The sequence below is a fragment of the Budorcas taxicolor genome, chromosome 4 (assembly GCF_023091745.1).
Source record: "Budorcas taxicolor isolate Tak-1 chromosome 4, Takin1.1, whole genome shotgun sequence".
NCBI lineage: Eukaryota > Metazoa > Chordata > Mammalia > Artiodactyla > Bovidae > Budorcas > Budorcas taxicolor.
In genome coordinates this window covers 105,582,556-105,601,867 of record NC_068913.1, presented here as the reverse complement: position 1 = coordinate 105,601,867, position 19,312 = coordinate 105,582,556, and the positions used below count along the sequence as shown (strand labels likewise).

The 19,312-nt window shown below is 48.7% G+C and overlaps 1 protein-coding gene across 1 annotated transcript in view; it reads left to right on the top strand.

The window, feature by feature from the left end:
* Window positions 1–1,143: 1,143 nt before the first annotated feature.
* Window positions 1,144–19,312, top strand: part of DENND2A (DENN domain containing 2A) — a 98,314-nt gene continuing 80,145 nt past the window's right edge. The window contains exon 1 of the mRNA XM_052638511.1: window positions 1,144–1,151. The gene's annotated coding sequence lies outside the window, so the exon portion shown is untranslated. The remainder of the gene's footprint in view (window positions 1,152–19,312) is intronic.

Here is a 19,312-nt window from a genome sequence, read left to right as displayed (position 1 = left end):
TGAATTCATAGGCTAAGCCTCTCTTTCCCTTCTCTTGCCTTGCTTAAGCTTTAGTCCCGCCTTTTAGGAACCCGTGGACTGAAGACAAGAATGACTTTCCTGGGAGATAGAGATGGGCGTGGAGCCTTCCCCCACACCCACAAGTCACACTGCCAGCTCCATCTCCCTTTCAGCAGGGAACTCCTGCTCATCAACTTTCCGCGGTCCTGGCACGGCCCGCAGCATCAACTGCCCACAGCATTTTCACGTGGACTTCTTCTTTGGCAGTTCTAAATCAAAATCAAAAGATCAAGCTTTGTCCCCTGATCTTTTGTCCTCTGCGAGCGGTGGCAGCAGGCGCCATAAAGTCGCTTTTCCTCTAGGAAGCTTTTCCTGACACCCACCCCACCCCCACCCGCTACGCGCGCCGGGTTCGGAGTCTCGTGCCCCGCGCTCAGGGGCCCTGGGCTTTCTCGGTCAGCGTCTCAGTGCAGACGGACTTGGAGCTGCAGAGCCAAGGGTGGCGGCTGACTCTGCCTCGGACGTCCCACCCCGAGTCCTGCGCCCGAACCCCAGTCGGCGCTCCCACCAACGCGTTACAACGACTGGAGTGAACTGAGGGCAGGGAGTGTCGCGGCCGCTCCGCAGCATCTCTGTCTCAAGGGCTCAGGGCCCGGCTGAGTGCTGAGCGCGAATAAACCCCCCGGCCGGGTGGAGACGCAGCCGGCCACTCGGTGGTCTCCAGCAAAGAAAGGGTTAAGCCGCCATCTCCTCCCCCCACCTCCCCACCCCCCAAAAAAAGGGCGAGGGGAAGAGTCCAGCAGAAGGTCCTGTTTACGGGAGCCGCTCTAGGGTCCGCGCTGCCCTGGGAGAGGCGTTGCCGTGGCAACGGGCCGGGCGCCCGCCAGCTGCGGGTGAGCTCACCGAGCGCCGGCGGGCGGGGGGCGGCCCGGCTCAGAGCCGCCGCCGCCAGAGGAAGGGGCCGCCCTCCACTCGCCCACGGCGGCCAGGCGGCGGGCACGCGAGCGCGAGGCGCGGGGAGAGGCCCGGCCGACAAGAGCGCGGGGGACTGCGGGCCATGGCGCCCCGGGCCCCCGCCGCGCGCCGCCCCCGCCCGCCCGAGCGCCCCCGAGCTGCGCCTCGGAGCCCGCGGAGCCGCGGCCAGCCAGGAGGTAGGGCCGGGCCGGGGGACGCTGGAGGGGACGCGGGGGGACCGAGGAGGGGACGCGCGGGGAAGGGGCGATCGAGGAGCGGACGCGCGGTGCAAGGGGTTTTGGCGGGGGGAGAGGAGAAAGACTACGGCCGGAGCTGCCTCGACCCGGAGCCGTGAAGTGGCTCTCTGCAGACCAAAGACGGGGTTTCCCGCGTGCGGACGTGGGGACAGAGGCGCTGCAGCCGGATCTGCGGGACTAGAGCAAAGTGTTGTCCGGACGTGCTTCCGGGAGCTCCCGAGGCCGTGGTCCCGCGCCTGGGGAAACCAGCCGAAACCGGGCAGAGCCCCCGCCCTCCGCCGAGCTGAATCCCAGGGGCGTGTGAGTGTGTGTGTGTGTGTGTTTAGCAAGAACCGGGAAAAGCTGAGCAGCCAGACCTCTCGCCGCTCCCCACTGTGGTCAGACGTTTTGCAGTGTTGAGAAAGCAGAAAGGTGAAGATGACTGCATGATCTTATTTCTCTCGCTTTCCCCCTCAGGATGGGGTTGGCAGCAGATGGAATCCAGGGGGAGTCTCTTAACACAGGATAGAAGGATATTTAGAAGGATCATAGGGAACTGGATTCAAACCATAGCAGAGAGCCAGACCTCAGCGGAGGAATCCTGTCCTGGAGGGCATTGGGTGGGGAAACTGGACGTTGCCCTCCAGGGGCAGAGATTGGGGCAGGGGTAGGGCACTGTCTTTGTTTTTAACCAGCTGCTTCCCAATGGCTCAGTGGTAAGGAATCCGCCTGCCAATTCAGGAGACTCGGGTTCGATCCCTGGGTGGGGAAGATCCCCTGGAGAAGGAAATGGGAAACTATTGCAGTATTCTCGCCGGGGGCATCCCATGGACAGAGGAGCCTGGCGGGCCACGGTCCATGGGGTCACAGAGTCAGACAGGCCCCAGCAACTAAAACAGCAAGTTGGGGAAGGAGCCGGGGGACTTTTAGCTGGTGTTGAGATACACTTTAGGACTATGACTTCTCTAACGTTCTAGATGTCCCTGTGCAATAATGGCCCCAGAGTTGTAATAGGCACTACAGTAATTCTGTTATTAAACTTACACCTGCGGTGGTTACTACCTAAGAGAAAAGAACAATATCCTTTCTGCTTGCCAGTCATCAAGTATCAAACACACCAGAGGAGTGAAGCAGAAGCGTCTTTGGGGTGGGCTGCCTACAATGAGCAGAATTCTACAAGAAGTCAAGGGCAGAGAATAACTGTTCTTAGGAAAGGCAGTGAAAAGGCTGGCCTTCTTTCAGTCCTTTCATTCTGGAAGATTCGAACTCTGCTTCCCTGGTGGCTCAGATGGTAAAGAATCTACCTGCAATATGAGTGACCCGGATTTATTCCCTGGGTCAGGAAGATCCCCGAGAAAAGGGAATGGCTACCCATTCCAATATTCTTGCCTGGGGAATCCCATGGACAGAGAAGCCTGGTGGGCTACAGTCCATGGGGTCACAAAGAGTCGGACACGACTGAGCGACTAACACTTTCCCTTCTTCTCCCTTTCCCTGTGTTGTGTATTCATTCACTTAGCAACTCTAAGCGCTCGGCTAAGGGCATAAGGTATCTGCCTTCCTTCCAGGCGCTTATCATCCTAGCTGGGTAGTCAGACAAAAAACTAAATCCAGTTGGCATCTGGCCTCGCCATGAGTGCTGTGTCCTCGGGGAACCCAGAGCAGGGACACCCACAGAGTAGGTAAGGCCAGGCTGAGCCCTGAAAACCTCTTCACCAACAAAGCAAAAGCAGAGAGGGTTGTTTCAGGCTGAGGGAACAGCCTGTGCAGTGTCACCAAGGGGGAGGGCAAGGAAGAGGTAAATGTGGGGAGAATTCATGGTTGTAATTCCCAGAGGGAAGAAGGATCTCCTTGAAGCAGGAGCCAGATCACTCTGTATTCTAGAAAGTTCACTCTGCTTACTGGGTGGAGGCTCAGAGAGGAGGAGACAGAGGCCTTGCAGCACCCAGGCTGCAGTTACTGAGCTGCAGGGTGACAGCAGTGGTGACGTGGATGGCAAGAGCCAAGAGATAAAGAGGTGGGACCTGGTGGCAGACGTGGGGACACGGTCAGATGACTTAGACGAGAACTAAATGCAGAGACGCTCAGGAGAAAACAGAGCAAAGCAAAAGGAATGGAGATTTTGAATGGCCTGTATTTAGCAGATTACAACACTTGGACAATGAATTTGGCTCGGAATTCTCTGGCAGCTTAGAGACAAACAAAAATACTCTGGATTGCACAGTTTGGGATTTTGGACAAGAGAAAGCATACAAATTCATTTTCAGGACAAATTTTTTCCTGGAATTGAACTCAACTGGGAATTTGTCATGTGGAAGTTTGTGTAAAGACTAAAGAGTAACAGAGGGAAAAAAAAAAAAAAAACCACCTTCACTGTCAGTGTTACAAAAGATGGGAAGATAAATCTCCACATAACCATTTTCCTATACCATCTTCCTGTTATGACTTGAGGACATACTGCATTGTGGGCAGTGGCGACGTAGGGCAGTGCGGGCCCAGGGAATCCTATGGAGGAGCCGTGGGCTCTCCAGTGGAGGAAGAGATGATACTTACTCTGATGAATGTAGCGAGTACAGCATCCCAGTGCCCAGCTATGAAGGGGGAAGCAGGAAAATCCCGGTATAGCCCATAGGCAGGTGGGCTAAGACTGGTCTGGAGAAGGAACCTGGTAAGGCAGAGTGTTGGGAAGATTGGCATCGGAAATCCTGACCAAAAAGAAACAGTGAAAGGAGCATTTGAGGATCCCATTCAGCTGGGTAAGTCCAGTTCCCCCAGTTGTCCAGGCCTTTGTGCCCTCCGACCTAATGTTAAGGCTGCTCCTAGGGGTGGGGGAAAGGGTGGGGCTCAAGACACCGGAGATTCACTCTGCTGAGGTCAGGGAGGGCAGGAAAACTGTTCACTGCAACGTAAGGAATGTTGCAGAGGAACGGGGGTGTGAGCTGGGTAGTTCTGCACTCAGCCGCTCATCTGGCCAGGCCCGTCCTATTGGTTTCTGCAGAAGGGTGAATCTGCAGAATCTATGTCAATGCATTCTGAACGTGCCCGCCAAAGTTTAAAGCACTGCTTGCCCACTGTAGAAGTCTTAAATTGAGTAGGTAATTTAACGACAGGGTAATGATAATCTACCCCATCTGCCCTCCCATCACAATTCTTAGCATTTTAAACTCAGGGTACACATTAGAATACACGTTTAAATGCTGAGGGGAGACGTTTTTTAAACAACTGATGCCCAGGCCCCGCTCCAGACCAAGTCAATAAAAATTTCTAAGAACAGGCCCTGGGTATCAGTATTTTTAAAAGGTCCCAGGTGATTTTAAGGTCCTTCCATGGTTGAGCGAGGTTGCTTTTAGCCATCACCTAGAGGGCTCGTCACCAGAGGGGACTGAAATCACAGATTCTGAAAGCAAAGACCTTGTAGAATTTAAAATTTGGAAGCCTGTTGCTTACAATGAAATCAGCTGGCTAGTCAGCCTTCACCATCAAGATCTAAAGCCACCTTGAACAGATACAGGTAAGAAGGCTAGTATGTATATGTGTATAAAGTACTTTTTAACAAAAAGTCTAAAAGCATAATCACAGGCCTTCTACAGTTAGGTCTGCTTGGTCTAATACTATTGGATGCAGTGCCTCACCTTAGCCAAAACTGAAAAACCTTGGTACCTTTCTCTCTCTGCCTGGGACCCATATAGGTCTGTCTGTCTTGAATTCTGAGCCTCTTAGCTGTGGATTCTTTATACTTCCCTCCTGATATTCAAGTATATGTGTTCTCCGACCTCTGTCTTCTAGATTGGAGAGAAGCTGGGAGAAGTAGCTTGCCATTTAACATGCATAAAGTCTCAGTCAAAAGGAAAGAATCTCTAAGAGCTGAATTTCAGTAACTATCATAGGATAATAGGAGTAGTATTTTGAGGCTCAATGGCTTTCCCCAAAACCCTGAAGTATAGCTTGCAAGCAGTTGCTTCTTTGGCTGAGGGCAAAGTTGACTCAGCCTCCCCCACACTCTCTGGAACCTGCCCCCTTTATTTTGCTTCCTGGAGGTCCATGGACGGTCTGACAGTTACTCAAGAGTAACAGAGACCCCTACTTGGGCCTGTGTCATGCCCAGTATCCTGATCCTAGGCGTGGTCCCTTCTTCCTCCACCGGAACCGGACAGCTGCCACAGGCACCTGGGCTCTCTGAAACCCCTGCACTGGCCTCCCAGCTGAGGGACTCAGACACAGCTGCCCCTTTAATGATGGGAGGCGAGTCAGTGCCGGAACTGGAGTGAGTGACTCTGTTCTTTGACTCAGTTCTCTACATTTGGCCCCAAAAGCAAGGAAGCCAGAGTCAGTGCATCCTTGAACCTTGTGTTAAAATCATTGTCCGATTTGGGCAAAAATTAATCCCAGCTCAGTTTGCCTAGAAGTTAAGCCCTTTGCCAACGGGAGCCCAGAATTGGCTTCCCTTTGACACATTCATCCTTGGCCTGTGGTCAGCTGAAAGAGGGATGAGTCTGAGACCCCATTTTCCAACTGGCTGTACTACTAACAGTCAAGTTATGGTTCCTTCCCAACGCTCCCCCCTCCCCGAGCCTTAGAGAAGGAAGGGGTGAGTCACCCTTGCAGCAAGCTTAGGGAAGAGGACCTGCATTGTATTGGGGAACCTGAGGATCCATGCTTTGCTTCAGCAGGAGAGGAGGGCAGGACTACGGTAAGAGCTTGCATACCTTATCAGGAAGGCTGTCAGACCAGTTCAAGCAGAGTAGCAAACACATTTCCTTTTTTATTTTCTTTAAAAGTGTACTTTAAAACTTTCAGATTGAGGATTTCCCTGGGGGTCCAGTGGTTGTGACTCTGTGCTTCCAATGCAGGGACACGGGTTGGATCCCTGGTCAGGGAACTGAGATCCCACCTGCCGCATGGTGTGGCCAAAATTTTTTTTTTTTTTAGAAGTAAAACTTTAAGATTACTTTTATATACACATGTATGTATTTATATGTAAACTATAAAAACTATCCTTATGAAATATTTAAGTGCTGGTCTCTCAGTTGTGTCCAGCTCTTTGGGACACCATGGACTAAAGCCTGCGAGGGTCTTCTGTCCGTGGGATTTCCCAGGCAAGAATATTGAAGTGGGTTGCCATTTCCTTCTCCAGGGGATCTTCCCCACCCAGGGATTGAACGCAGGTCTCCTGCATTGCAGGTGGATTGTTTACCAGCTGAGCCATCAGGGAAGCCCCCAAGCAATACATAAAAAGGACAGCTGCTGTCCATGGGGATGCAAAGAGCTGGACATGACTTAGCAACTGAACAACAACAAAAAGAACACAGTGAAAATTTTCCCATCCTTACTCCCTTCTCAGAGGTGATCACTATTTGGTATGTATATTAAATCCCCCTAGACTTCTTTTCTTTACATGTAATGTATTATGTTTGTTTGTTAGAAAAGTGGAATAACTAAACAGTATTCTGTGAGAACAATTCCATGTGGGACATAACATAGCCCTTTCCTTCCTAAGAGCTACCTAGTCTTCTTTTGTATGAATTGACTTTATTTCTTTAACACATTGTCTATTGATGAGTAATTAGTTGCTTCTGATTTTAGCTGCTGTAAATACTCTCCAGCACTTGTTCTAACATTTCTGTATATAAATTCCCAGAGGTGGAATTGCTAAATTAAAAGATTTCAAAGCCAAACATATATTGAATATATCCGTGCCCAGTGATGGATATTTTAATGAAATGAGATTCTTTTTTTTTTAATTTATTTATTTTTTAAGTGAAAGTTGTTCAGTTGTGTCCGACTCTTTGCGACCCCATGGACTATTCAGTCCATGGAATTCTCCAGGCCAGAATACAGGAATGGATAGCCTTTCCTTTCTCCAGAGGATCTTCCCAACCCAGGGATCGAACCCAGGTCTCCTGCATTGCAGGCGGATTCTTTACCAGCTGAGCCACCAGGGAAGCCCAATTTATTTTTTAATTGAAGGATAATTGCTTTACAGAATTTTGTTTTCTATCAAACATCCACATGAATCAGCCATAGGTATACATGTATCCCCTCCCTCTTGAACCTCCCTCCCATCTCACCCCTCTAGGTTGATACAGAGCCCCTGTTTGAGTTTCCTGAGACATACAGCAAATTCCCATTGGCTATCTATTTTACGTATGGTAATGTAAGTTTCCATGTTACTCTCTCCATACATCTCACCCTCTACTCCCCTCTCCCTGTGTCCATAGGTCTGTTCTCTATGTCTGTTTCACCATTGCTGCCCTGCAGATAAATTCTTTGGTACCATCTTTCTAGAGTCCATATATATATGCTAGTATATGATATTTATTTTTCTCTTTATGACTTACTTCACTCTGTATAATAGGCTCTAGGTTCATCCGCCTCATTAGAAATGTCTCAAATGCATTCCTTTTTATGGCTGAGTAATATTCCATTGTGTATATGTATAAAATGAGATTTTGATACTCAGTTTTTGAAAAAATTGTATAATAGTATTACCTCTCTCACCCTTATTCCTCACTGAATTTATGAATTTCTATTTAAGTTAGATATTGTGTGGTACATTCATAGAGGCAATCCATTATTTTGAGTTTTGTTAAAATTTTCAAGGCAACATATTGAAACTAGAGTTCCTAAGAGTTTTTCCATGGCTTATAGCTCGTCATCCAACAAATTGTCCAGTATTGTCTCTTGCTGTTGGTTTGTGTTCCGAAAATCTTGATCTCATATAACCACGAGTTCACATAATTGTGTAGGCTGAAACCTAGAATGGGCAGAGTGGGTTACACATAAGAGCCAGCCCAGGGAAATAATTCTCTATCCTGTTGTCGTCGTTCAGTCACTAAGTCATGTCTGATTCTTTGTGACCCCATGGACTGCAGCACGCCAGGCTCCCTTGTCCTTCACTGTCTCCTGGAATTTGCTCAAATTCATGTCCACTGAGTCAGTGATGCCATCCAACCACCTCATCCTCTGCCACCTCCTTCTCCTCCTGTCCTCAATCTTTCCCAGCATCAGGGTCTTTACCAGTGGGTCGGCTCTTCACATCAGGTGGCCAAAGTATTGGAGCTTCAGGATCAGTCCTTCCAATGAATATTCAGGGTTGGTTTCCTTTAGGATTGACTGGTTTGATCTCCTGTAGTCCAGGGGACTCTCAAGAGTCTTCTCCAGCACCACAGTTTGAAAGCATCAGTTCTTTGGTGCTCAGCCTTCTTTATGGCCCAACTTTCGCATCCACACATGACTACTGGAAAAAAACATAGCTTTGACTATATGGACCTTTGTTGGCAAAGTGATGTCTCTGCTTTTTAATCCTGTTTGTCTATGTCATAAGGGTTGGACTTGATTTAGCCCTAAGTTCTTTGCAAATCCACTTTGTACAACAGATAGGGTAACTATATATACAAAGTGGGACACTTGGAAAGTAAAAAAGAAGCACTAAAGATAAATTGTTTGTTTGTTTTATTTAAACACACTTCATTTTTCCTTAAAGTACTTGTGAGAGTATTTACTTGAAAGGGAAAAGGACAGTATCAAATTTTAAATATAAAAATAATTCTTATAGTAGAATTGGTAATATCTAAGGATATGATCTACCACGTTGGCTGGATTGGTATATATTGTTTTCTACTTGTTTCTTGCTATTTTGCCATTAACAAACAAAAAAATAAATTGTTAATTGCTATACAGCCAGCCAGTCTGTCCTGGGAGCGTCCCTGCCAACTGCCAGCTGGCAAAGGGCTGGACATGCCAATCCATTCTTCCTGCAGGCCTAAGTGTACCGACCCAGGGACATGATTTTGTGTCATCCCTCTGCCCCCCAGCTTTTCTTAACTCCCGCCTAGAGTAGATACCTGAGTGCAGGGAAGGAGGAGGGGTCCAGTGGCTCACCCAGTGCTGCGTGTCAACTGCTTCCCACTAACCGAGTCAGAGAGGATGGGTACCACTGTCCCTACTTCCCACAGCTCACTGTGGAAGAAAATACAGCTGCCTTTTCCCAGCAGATTGGAACCATTAAAGCAAAACATTCTATAATTTTATGTGCGGTTCTCACGTCCCTGGGAAATACAGACTCAACCTCCCAGATGACCGAGCAGAGGTATTTGTGGGAAATTGTGCCACAAATCAGGATTAAAACTGGCCTTGCATGGTCAGGAGAGAAGTTCTGGGGGAGAAACCACAGAGCACTGATTTGGTTACTGGGCGGGAGCGCTGGGGCAGCCTGAGACGTAGAACCTGCTTCCCTGCAGATGGAGTGGGACCATCTCTCAGGCACAGACTTGGTCAGGGCGGCAGCTGGGAAGACACGGACCGCCAAAGCAGCCTGCCCGGGGCGCTGGGCTTCTCCCAGCACAGTGTCTCTAGCTCGCTGCAGGTCCAGAGGGATTTCTCCACTCGCTGCTCTGAGCTGGAGGTGGGAGTCATTCAGATGTGAAATGAAGTGTGTGGTCAGCCAGCCCCACATACAAATCCCTGGCCGCCTGACATCCCTTTCCATCTGGTCCGTTTCATCGTCTGTGTCTGTGACAATCAATAAACACACACAGCTCCCAGGACATCAAACAGGGACCAGTGCTCTGTTTACCCACCAGCTGAACTGATGCATCTAACAGGATAGAAAAACATCAGAGAGGAGGGGCTCCTTGATGCTTCCCCAAGTGATGAGACTTGGCGATTCCGGCACTGCAGAGACAGAGTCAAGAGAGGTTCCTGTTCCAGGCTCTCCTTTCACCTGCACTCAGGGAATCCAAGATCCTTGACCTGGGACAGAGGGAAGAGTTACAGGGAAAAGAGTCAGAGTGCTTCTAGACACATACACAGCCTGAGTTCAGGCCGCCTGCTGACTGGAGAACAAGAGAGGAAGAAGGCTGCTTTCAGGATGAGGAGACACAGCACCTGCCTGAGCCCCCAGGGCAGGACCGCAAGCTCCTCCTCACGTCCCTGAGATCTGGCCTCCATCCCCGACTGTCTGCGGAGACTTCATCCCGTTACTGATTGTGAGGCCACTGTACGGCTAGTTCACTATTCTCGGTTTCTGAGCTTCCTAACATGACTTCCTAACGTGACTTGCCTGACGCAGGTCACGGTCGATATAACATTGCTCTGGTGACATGTCTGCACCACTTGTCAAAAGGCTGAAATGCTTCTCTGAATAGTCACTCCTGGTGTCCCACCATTTTGGGACCCCCACGACCAGATCCAGCCATGAAAGGGTCAACATAAAGCCCTGGTGATTGGCTGGGGCCCAAGCCCCTTTTGTGAAGCATTTTGAATAATGCCTCCTCCCCTGAGACACCACACCATCTGGGTTATGCTAATTGTCTCTGGAGATGATCCGATCTCCTTTGCTGATTCCTTTTCTTCTCATTCAACAAACATTCATGCCGCACCCACAGAACACCAAGATCTGGTCCAAGTAGACATTGTGGAGGAATAAAAAGAAGCCCAAGGCAGGTGTTGCGCCATCAGACCTCTCTGTCCAGTTGGAAGACCCAGATGAAGAAACATGGTAAAGAGCTCAGTCAAGAGAGAGTCCCCCCCACACCTCCGTTCCTCACTCTCTTCTTTGGCCTCACATCCCCCCGGGGAGAGCTTGTCCACGCTCACTGGTTCTTCGGCTGCATCCCCAGTTCTTCTCCACCCCCCGCCCCCCAGGGTTGTTCTCTCACCAGACTCTTAGATCTCTACCTCTGGCTGCTTGATCTGTATGTTCCTCTTGAGTATATCCGTTCATATCTCCCATCATGCACATGCTTGCTCACTCAGTTGTGTCTGACTCCGTGTGACCCTGTGGACTGCAGTCTTCTAGGCTGCCCTGTCCATGGGATTCTCCAGGCAAGAATACTGGAGTAGGTTGCCATTTCCTACTCCAGGGGATCTTCCCCACCCAGGGATTGAACCCGCATCTCCTGCATTGGCAGGCAGACTCTTGACCACTGAGCCACCTGGGAAGCCCCGTCTATCATGTATCCTGTTTATATCCTGTGGAAAGCAAACTGTACCTCTGCTTTCTGATTCCAGAACGTCTCCAAGTCTATCTGCCAGTCCTTCCATCCTCCTCTCCGTGTTTCCACATGTCCCAGAGCAGCCGTCCCACCGTCAGTCTCATGTCCAGGGCGGGACGTACTGTCCCCTTTCTTCATGCTCTTGCCTCACCTGAAAGACTCTCCCAACTAGGCCAAAGGGCCACCAGATTCTACGTCTTCTCTGAAGCAGTCCGTGACCCCTCTGACTCTCATTGCCTGCCCACTTCTAAATTCCTCCAGTTATATTTCTTTCATAACATTTACCACGGTGGTTTGAATTTAGTCCCTAAACCCCTCTCACATTGTGGCTTTTGTTAAACATGTTGTCAGGCATCCCCTAGACATTTAAACTAATCTTTTGGTGTTGAAAGGTTGTAATCTTTCATTGCCATTGGTTGATTGGGTTTGCATCTTTTATCCCTAGCTCTAGGGCAGGGACCATTCCTACAGGTGTGTATTTCCCAGCAGCACCTCATGTGCTCAGCTCCTTGACTGATCTTGTGGATTAATTTCAAACCCATCCATGCTGGCTCAGATTAGTTAAATAAAAATTGCCCATATCTCAAAACTTAGCTAAATAAAACAGAGCACATTCCCCGGCATTACACAACTTCTGAGTACAAAACACCACACATAGATAGTAAACAAACAAAACTGGAGCCTCAGGTTACAGGGAGCCAGAAAATGAGGGACCGGAGCGGAGTCCAGGCGAGCAGGCCATGCTGATGGGGTGGGTTCCTCCTAACTTTCACTTCTGGCTTCGAGGCTGAGCCCTGGCTTTAATGAATAGGGAAGGGGGTCAGCTCCTTTTCCAATTTCAAAACCAGTTTTTGCAGATTACACTGTGACAGTAAAGGTATGTTTGAGAGGTTTTACAGCTTTACCACATTTGCAAACAATTGAGGCTGGTCTGCAGGCAACTCAGATGGTACAGAAACTGCCTGCAATGCAGGAGACCCGGGTTCAATTCCTAGGTTGTGGAAGATCCCTTGGAGAAGGGAATGGCTCCCCACTCCAGTATTCTTGCCTGGAGAATTCCATGGACAGAGGAGCCTGGTGAACTACAGTCCATGGGGTCTCGGAGAGTCCGACACAACTGAGTGACTAACACTTTCTGCAGCCCTGCAGATAAGTTTAGGAGGTTGTATTAGTATTGTCATTATTAATATCAATATCATAACAAAGTCCTATATTTTTACTTGTATTATTTGGCAGGATTAAGTTCTGTTCATAACAACAGAAGCTGTGTTGAGCTTCTCACAGGACACGCGCTGTGCCCACTGTTTTCCAGGTGCCATCTTGGGTAAGCCTTTCAAAGCAGGAGCTGTTCCTGTCACTTTATAGCAGAGAGAACCAAGGCTGAGCAAAATAACTGGCCCAAATCCCATGACTCTCAAGCAGCAGAGCTGGAGTTTGAATCTGGGGCTGTGTGCCTCCAAACCCTTTGCTTTTAACCCCCACAATACACCATCTTTCAAGCTCCTTCCCAGAACTGGGAGTGGGATGGGAGCGGTCCCAGCCCCCGGCTCCCTGGGCTCGAGGAGCCATGGTGCCGGCCCCAGCAAAGGGGATGGGAGATGACGTCTCCCTCCAAGATTGCTGCCTTTTGTCCAAATGTGCTGGCCAGGAGCCAGGCTGGAAACTCTGCTCATGGAAAGAAAGAGAACAGAAGCCAGCAAAAAGAGGGTGGGAAAGGGTCTGAGGGGGGAGGAAGGGAAGAGGAGGGCCGGAAGGCGTGAGGGAGAGGAGGTGGGGAGTGAGGCGTTTGGGGCAGCACAGCTGCAGCCGGGGAGGGCTGCCGGAAGGAGATAGAGCATGGCCTTCTGTGCATCCCCTCCAAGTGGCTACTTCTGGTGTGGTGTGAGCGGCCAGGTATCCAGGGGCCACGACGCAGGACAGATCCCACCAAGGGCCCTCCTCCCCACCTCAGTACCACTATTGATCAATGCATGAGTGATAGTCGCTCAGTCATGTCCAACTCTTTGCGACCCCATGGACTGCATCCCGCCAGCCTCCTCTGTCCATGGAATTCTCCAGGCAAGAATACTGGAGTGGGTTGCCACGTCCTCCAGGAGATCTTCCCCACCTAGGGATCAAACCCAGGTCTCCCACATTGCAGGTGATTTCTGTACTGTCTGAGCCACCAGGGAAGCCCCAGTATCAGTGAGGCCAGATTAAAATGAACATGAAGAAACCCTTCAGAGGGAAAAATAAATCCCAAAATGGCAGCCCAAGGGCTCCCTCTGGAAATGGACAGGATGGCCAGGCAGTGCCCTGGGGCCAAGGTGTGCTGGGAGAGGAGGAGGGGTTGAATAAAACCCAATCAAAACAATTCCCTGAGTAGCTAGTCTGTATCCAGGAAGGGAAGGCCTGTAACCTGCCCCCAAAGCTCTTGACTTGGTATTAGGCACCTGGACTTGAATCTGACAACCTGGATTCATTTGGCATCCATGTGGCCTTGGGGAAAGTTCATCTCTCCAGGCCTTGCTTACCACATCTGTGAAGGCGAGGCAACTGTAGGGTAGGTGTGAGTAGTCGGTGAAACAATCTATGTGGAATCTTGCCCAGAAAATAGTCAGTGTTCAATAAGTGTTGTAGTTCACTCATTGTTGCAGTTTAATCTGAGGTGTCAAACATAACTACCTGAAATCCTAAATCAAACATATAAATAACAATTGGAGCCAACCATGAAAGAGATACCACATGGTTATGCACATTTATTAGAGTTACCAAGTGTAGATAAGTTAAAAAAAATCCAGAGAAATTCAGAGGACAGGGGGAAGAACTTCAGTTTGGGGTTTGGCCAGGGCTAACCACAGAAAGAAGAAAAGAACGGTATGTAATTAGTAGACCCTGATTCCCCTGGAATAACTTCTCTATAGAAATGTGTGTGAGCTAAAATCGCTTAGTCATGTCCGACTCTTTGTGACCCCATGGACTGTAGTCGACCAGGCTCTTCAACCATGGGATTCTCCAGGCAAGAATACTAGAATGGGTTGCCATGCCCTCCTCCAGGGGATCTTCCTGACCCAGGGACTGAACCCATGTCTCTTAAGTCTCCTGCATTGGCAGGCTGGTTCTTTACCAGTAGCACCACCTGGGATTTGGGGCTTCCCTTATAGCTCAGTCGGTAAAGAATCTGCCTGCAGTGCAGGATTCGGTTCCTGGGTTAGGAATATCCCCTGGAGAAGGAAATGGCACCCCACTCCAGGTTCGATTCCTGGGTTGGGAAGATCCCCTAGAGAAGGAACCCACTGTAGTATATTTGCCTGGAGAATCCCATGGATAGGAGCCTGGCAGGCTACAGCCCATGGAGTCACAAGAGTCGGATACAACTTAGCGACTAAACTACCACCTGGGAAGCCCCCTTATAGAAACATGAGTCTATACATTTTTCTGGGGAAGAGAAAGGAGCATGGAGGAGGTGAATGAGTCCCACATGGGAAGATAGGAGCCTTGAGTCCTGTTCTTGCCTCTGCCATCCCCCAGACAGGAGACTGAGGCTAGATGAGCCACAAAATCCTGGCCCATGTTGTGGTCATTTCCAGCCCTTCTTACCTGCTACCATCCTCTGTTCACATTAAGGAGCTTCTGCATCCAGGGGCTTTTCTAGCTGCATTATGTATCTTTATCCCCCCTTTCCTCTTTGAATTTCCACACTAGACTGAGGACTGTAAGAAGCACTGTCATTTGCAGGCTGGGTTCCCAGTGACTGATGGGGGTCACGAGGGGAGAGCTGCTGAGGCCAGGAGGAGGATGTGGAAGGCTGGGTCAATCAGTGCAGGCGTCATTCCCAACAGGGTCCTGGGAGAGGGGCTCACCATTTCCTGAAGGGAAATGACTCCCATAAATAGACAGAGGGATGGGAAAAGGACTCGTCCGTCCCTTTCCTACTGTCAACTCAGCTCTTCTGGTGTGCAGACAATGCAACCTCTCTAAATGTTTTTCATTCAGATGTGTCCCTGCCAGTGTGTGGGAGTGATGTGAGCTCTGCTTTCTTGTATACTGTAGATCCAAAATAAGAACTGAAGAAGGCACACATTCCTTTATTTGTTCATTTACCCACAGTGACCTCTCATTGGTCCACTCCAATGTAAGGCCAGAGTTTTTTCAGTGAGGTTTTATTAGGAAGAAGGAAACTGTAGGCCTTCTGATACCATGTCCTATTTAAAACTTCATCCTAGAGTCCAGCAGATCCTCTTGTATCAATGCTTATAATATGTTGTTCAGGTCCTTAGAAAGATTAGTTCTCATGACATGGCCTTACTAAGGCTTTTATTCCATTATATTAATTGTATTGTTATTGTTTTTAATTTGTTTAAAAGTTATTTTACCCATCTGATTTTAAAAAGATGAACTAAGGCTTCAGATATTCCCAATACCTTCAGTGATGCATGCCTCCAGGAAGAGGAAGGAACTTCTTGACTCTCCATAGTGTAACAGGAATGATAAGATCACAGGCAACTTCTGTGCCAGGCTGGAGGCAAACCTAATGGGGGTTTGGTTTCCTTGGTAGCTGCAGTTGGCTCAGCTTCAGCCATATGGGTGCAGATTCATGTTTAAAACGCACATGCACACTAGCTTTCTTTTTTCGTTTTGGGGAAGTACTTGAACATAGTTTGAACATGACACTGTGTTAGGGGGGATTGTTTTGGTTTCTTGAGCAAACAAAGGTATAAAGATCTTGTGGAAAGCTGTGGGCAGGAATGCAGCTTGGCCCCAAGAGCGGATTGGACTGAGGGAGCGCAGAGCCCTCTTTCTGCGGGTATCATGCTTCTCAACAGCCCAGCTCCCTCTGCTCCTTGGTCTGCAGGAAGAAAATGGCTGCCTCACAGCGCCATGTTTCCGTCTTCTGGCCACACATATTGACGTAACTCCCTGGCAGCGGAATCTGATTGGCCTGACTTTCAGTTAGGCCTCCTCTAGAGCCAATCAGCTGTGGCTGGGGGTGGGATCATCATTCAAACATGGCTGCCCGGGTCCCTGTGGCCTCCGTGGAGGAGGGAAGGGGTGGTTTGCAGGAAAGGGGCTGCTTTGTGAGGTAGGCAAGCACCAATGAGTGCTTGTGAGATCTACTACTCAGTTATATTTCTGTAACCCTAATGTGTTCATTTGCCTTAACCATTGTACTCATAAGAATCCTGGTTCCTCAGATTCACATGCTACTTTGCTGGAGCTAGGGCTTGTGAAGGAGGTAATGGTGTACTAGAGTGAGGGTTTGGGGGCTACACACCTCTCTTAAAATCCCAGGGATACTATTGCAGCTTCCTAGTATGTACCTGGTGCCTGCTTGCCAGATGCTTAGTGTCTCTCTCCACCCCCTACCCACCCTTCTTCCCTTCCCCACTCCTCTTCCCTCCCTCCATCCCTCCCTTCCTTCCTCCTGTCTCTCTTTTTAAAATAACAGTCTTATTGAAGAATAATTCACATACCATAAAATTAATCCATTTATAGTGTATAATTTAATGATTTTTAGTATATTCACAGGTTGTACAACCATCACCAATCAGTCTTAGAACATTTTTGCCACTTGGACAAAGAAACCCAATACCCCTTAGCCACCAGTCCCCACCCTAGCTCCATTTGCCTCAGCCCTAAGCAACCACTAATTTGCTTTCTGTTTCTGTAGATACCTCTGTTCTGCTGCTGCTAAGTCACTTCAGTCGTGTGCGACTCTGTGCGACCCCGTAGACGGCAGCCCATCAGGCTCCCCCATCCCTGGGATTCTCCAGGCAAGAACACTGGAGTGGGTTGCCATTGCCTTCTCTGACCTCTGTTCTAGATATCTTATATAAATGGACTTATACAATATGTGGCCTTTTGTGATTGGCTTCTATTCCTTTAGCTTAGTGTCTCCTTATCCATGTTGTTGCATATGTCAGTACTTCATTCCTTTGATGGATGGATATTATTTCATTGTGTGGGTGTACCGCATTTTGTTTATTCATCCGTTGATGGAGTTTGGACTGTATCCAAGTGCATAGACTTTATGGCTATCAAAAATAATGTGCCCCGAATATTAATATACAAGGACATATGTGGATGTGTTTTTTCATTTATGTGTGTGTGTGTGTTTGTGTATGTGCGCATGCATGCACTCAGAAAAAGTCCAACTTTTTGCGACCCCACTGGCTGTAGCCCGCTGTGCTCCTCCGTCCATGGAATTCTCCAGGCAGGAATACTGGAATGAGTTGCTAGTTCCTTCTCCAGGGGATCTTCCCAATCCAGGGATCAAACCTGCGTCTCCAGCATTGGCAAGATAATTCTTTACCACTAGTGCCACCTCTCTTCATGGGAAATAGATGGGGAAACAGTGGAAACAGTGTCAGACTTTATTTTTTGGGGCTCCAAAATCACTGCAGATGGTGATTGCAGCCATGAAATTAAAAGACGCTTACTCTGGAAGAAAAGTTATGACCAACCTAGATAGCATATTCGAAAGCAGAGATATTACTTTGCTGACTAAGGTCCATCTAGTCAAGGCTATGGTTTTTCCAATAGTCATGTATGGATGTGAGAGTTGGACTGTGAAGAAAGCTGAGTGCCAAAGAATTGATGCTTTTGAACTGTGGTGTTGGAGAAGATTCTTGAGAGTCCCTTGGACTGCAAGGAGATCCAACCAGTCCATTCTGAAGGAGATCAGCCCTGGGATTTCTTTGGAAGGAATGATGCTAAAGCTGAAACTCAAGTACTTTGGCCACCTCATGCAAAGAGTTGACTCATTGGAAAAGACTCTGATGCTGGGAGGGATTGGCGGCAGGAGAAGAAGGGGAAGACAGAGGATGAGATGGCTGGATGGCATCACTGACTCAATGGACATGAGTCTGAGTGAACCCCGGGAGTTGGTGATGAACAGGGAGGCGTGGTGTGCTGCGATTCATGGGGTCGCAAAGAGTCGGACACTACTGAGCGACTGAACTGAGTGCTACCTGGGAAGCCCTCATTTCTCTTGGGAGATGCGTTATTTCTGTGATTATGTTGGTTAAGTACTTAATGCAGTGCCTGACAGATCACAGGACAAAACAGCATTCATTTCCTGACCCTGACCCTGACCTTCCCAAAGGTTATGAATGAAAGCTATTTCCTGCTTGCCGCCCTTGAAAGAAGAGGGGTCAGGCCTTCAGGTTACTGTCCCCAAGGGTACTGGCACCACTGAGTAGCAGATTCTTGGATCAGACTTGTGAGAGATGTTGATGGGTGGTTCCGGTTGAAGGTACTAAGAGAGCAGATAACAAGGTTTGCAGGAGAAATATAAAATTTGGAGTAGAAAGATACAAATCATAAGATTCTCTGTTGTGCTACTTAAACACTGTGATCCTAGGCCAGTCACTGAAGCTTAATCTTCTCTTCAAAATAAGCCTAACAAGAATTACACCTGAAAATTGGGAGGAGGGCAGGGGCTTATATATGTTATAATGTGCATATGATGTGAAAATCAAGTGCTGTATGAATGTATGATAAACTCTAGGGGGGGGAAAGTCAGAATTTTGAAACTGCATTCAAATCATAGCAGGTTCAGAGGGCATTTGGAGATTTTGAGGGGTTAAGGCAGGCAGTGGTCAGATCCTTCAGGGGCTGCTGTCTACCCCTCAGGGCTGCAGCCCCTCTGTGGAACTAGCTCTTGCCTGCAGCTGGATTTCTGGCTCTGAGAAAGACCCGGGTCATCCTCAGTTTACCAGGACCGCAGGCACATCAGATCTGCATTGTGATCTTCCTTGAACACTTTGGGTTGGTCAGTTATTCCCTCATTTATGAGAAAGTCCATCTTTGCTCTAGTGATTTAAGATACCCCCCCTTGATCATATATTAAGTACTATGAGTACTTGGAGGACTTCCCTGTAGCTCAAACGGTAAAGAATCTGCTTGCGTTGCAGGAGACCAGGGTACTATCCCTCGGTTGGGAAGATCCTCTGGAGGAGAGAATGGCAATCCACTCCAGTATTCTTGCCTGGAGAATTCCACGGACAGAGAAGCCTGGCAGGCTGTGGTTCATGGGGTCGCAAAGAGTCGGACACGACTGAGTGACTAACACACACACACGAGTACTTAGGTCTATGTCTAGACTGTCTGTTCCATCAGTCTGTTTATTCTTCTGGCAGTACCATC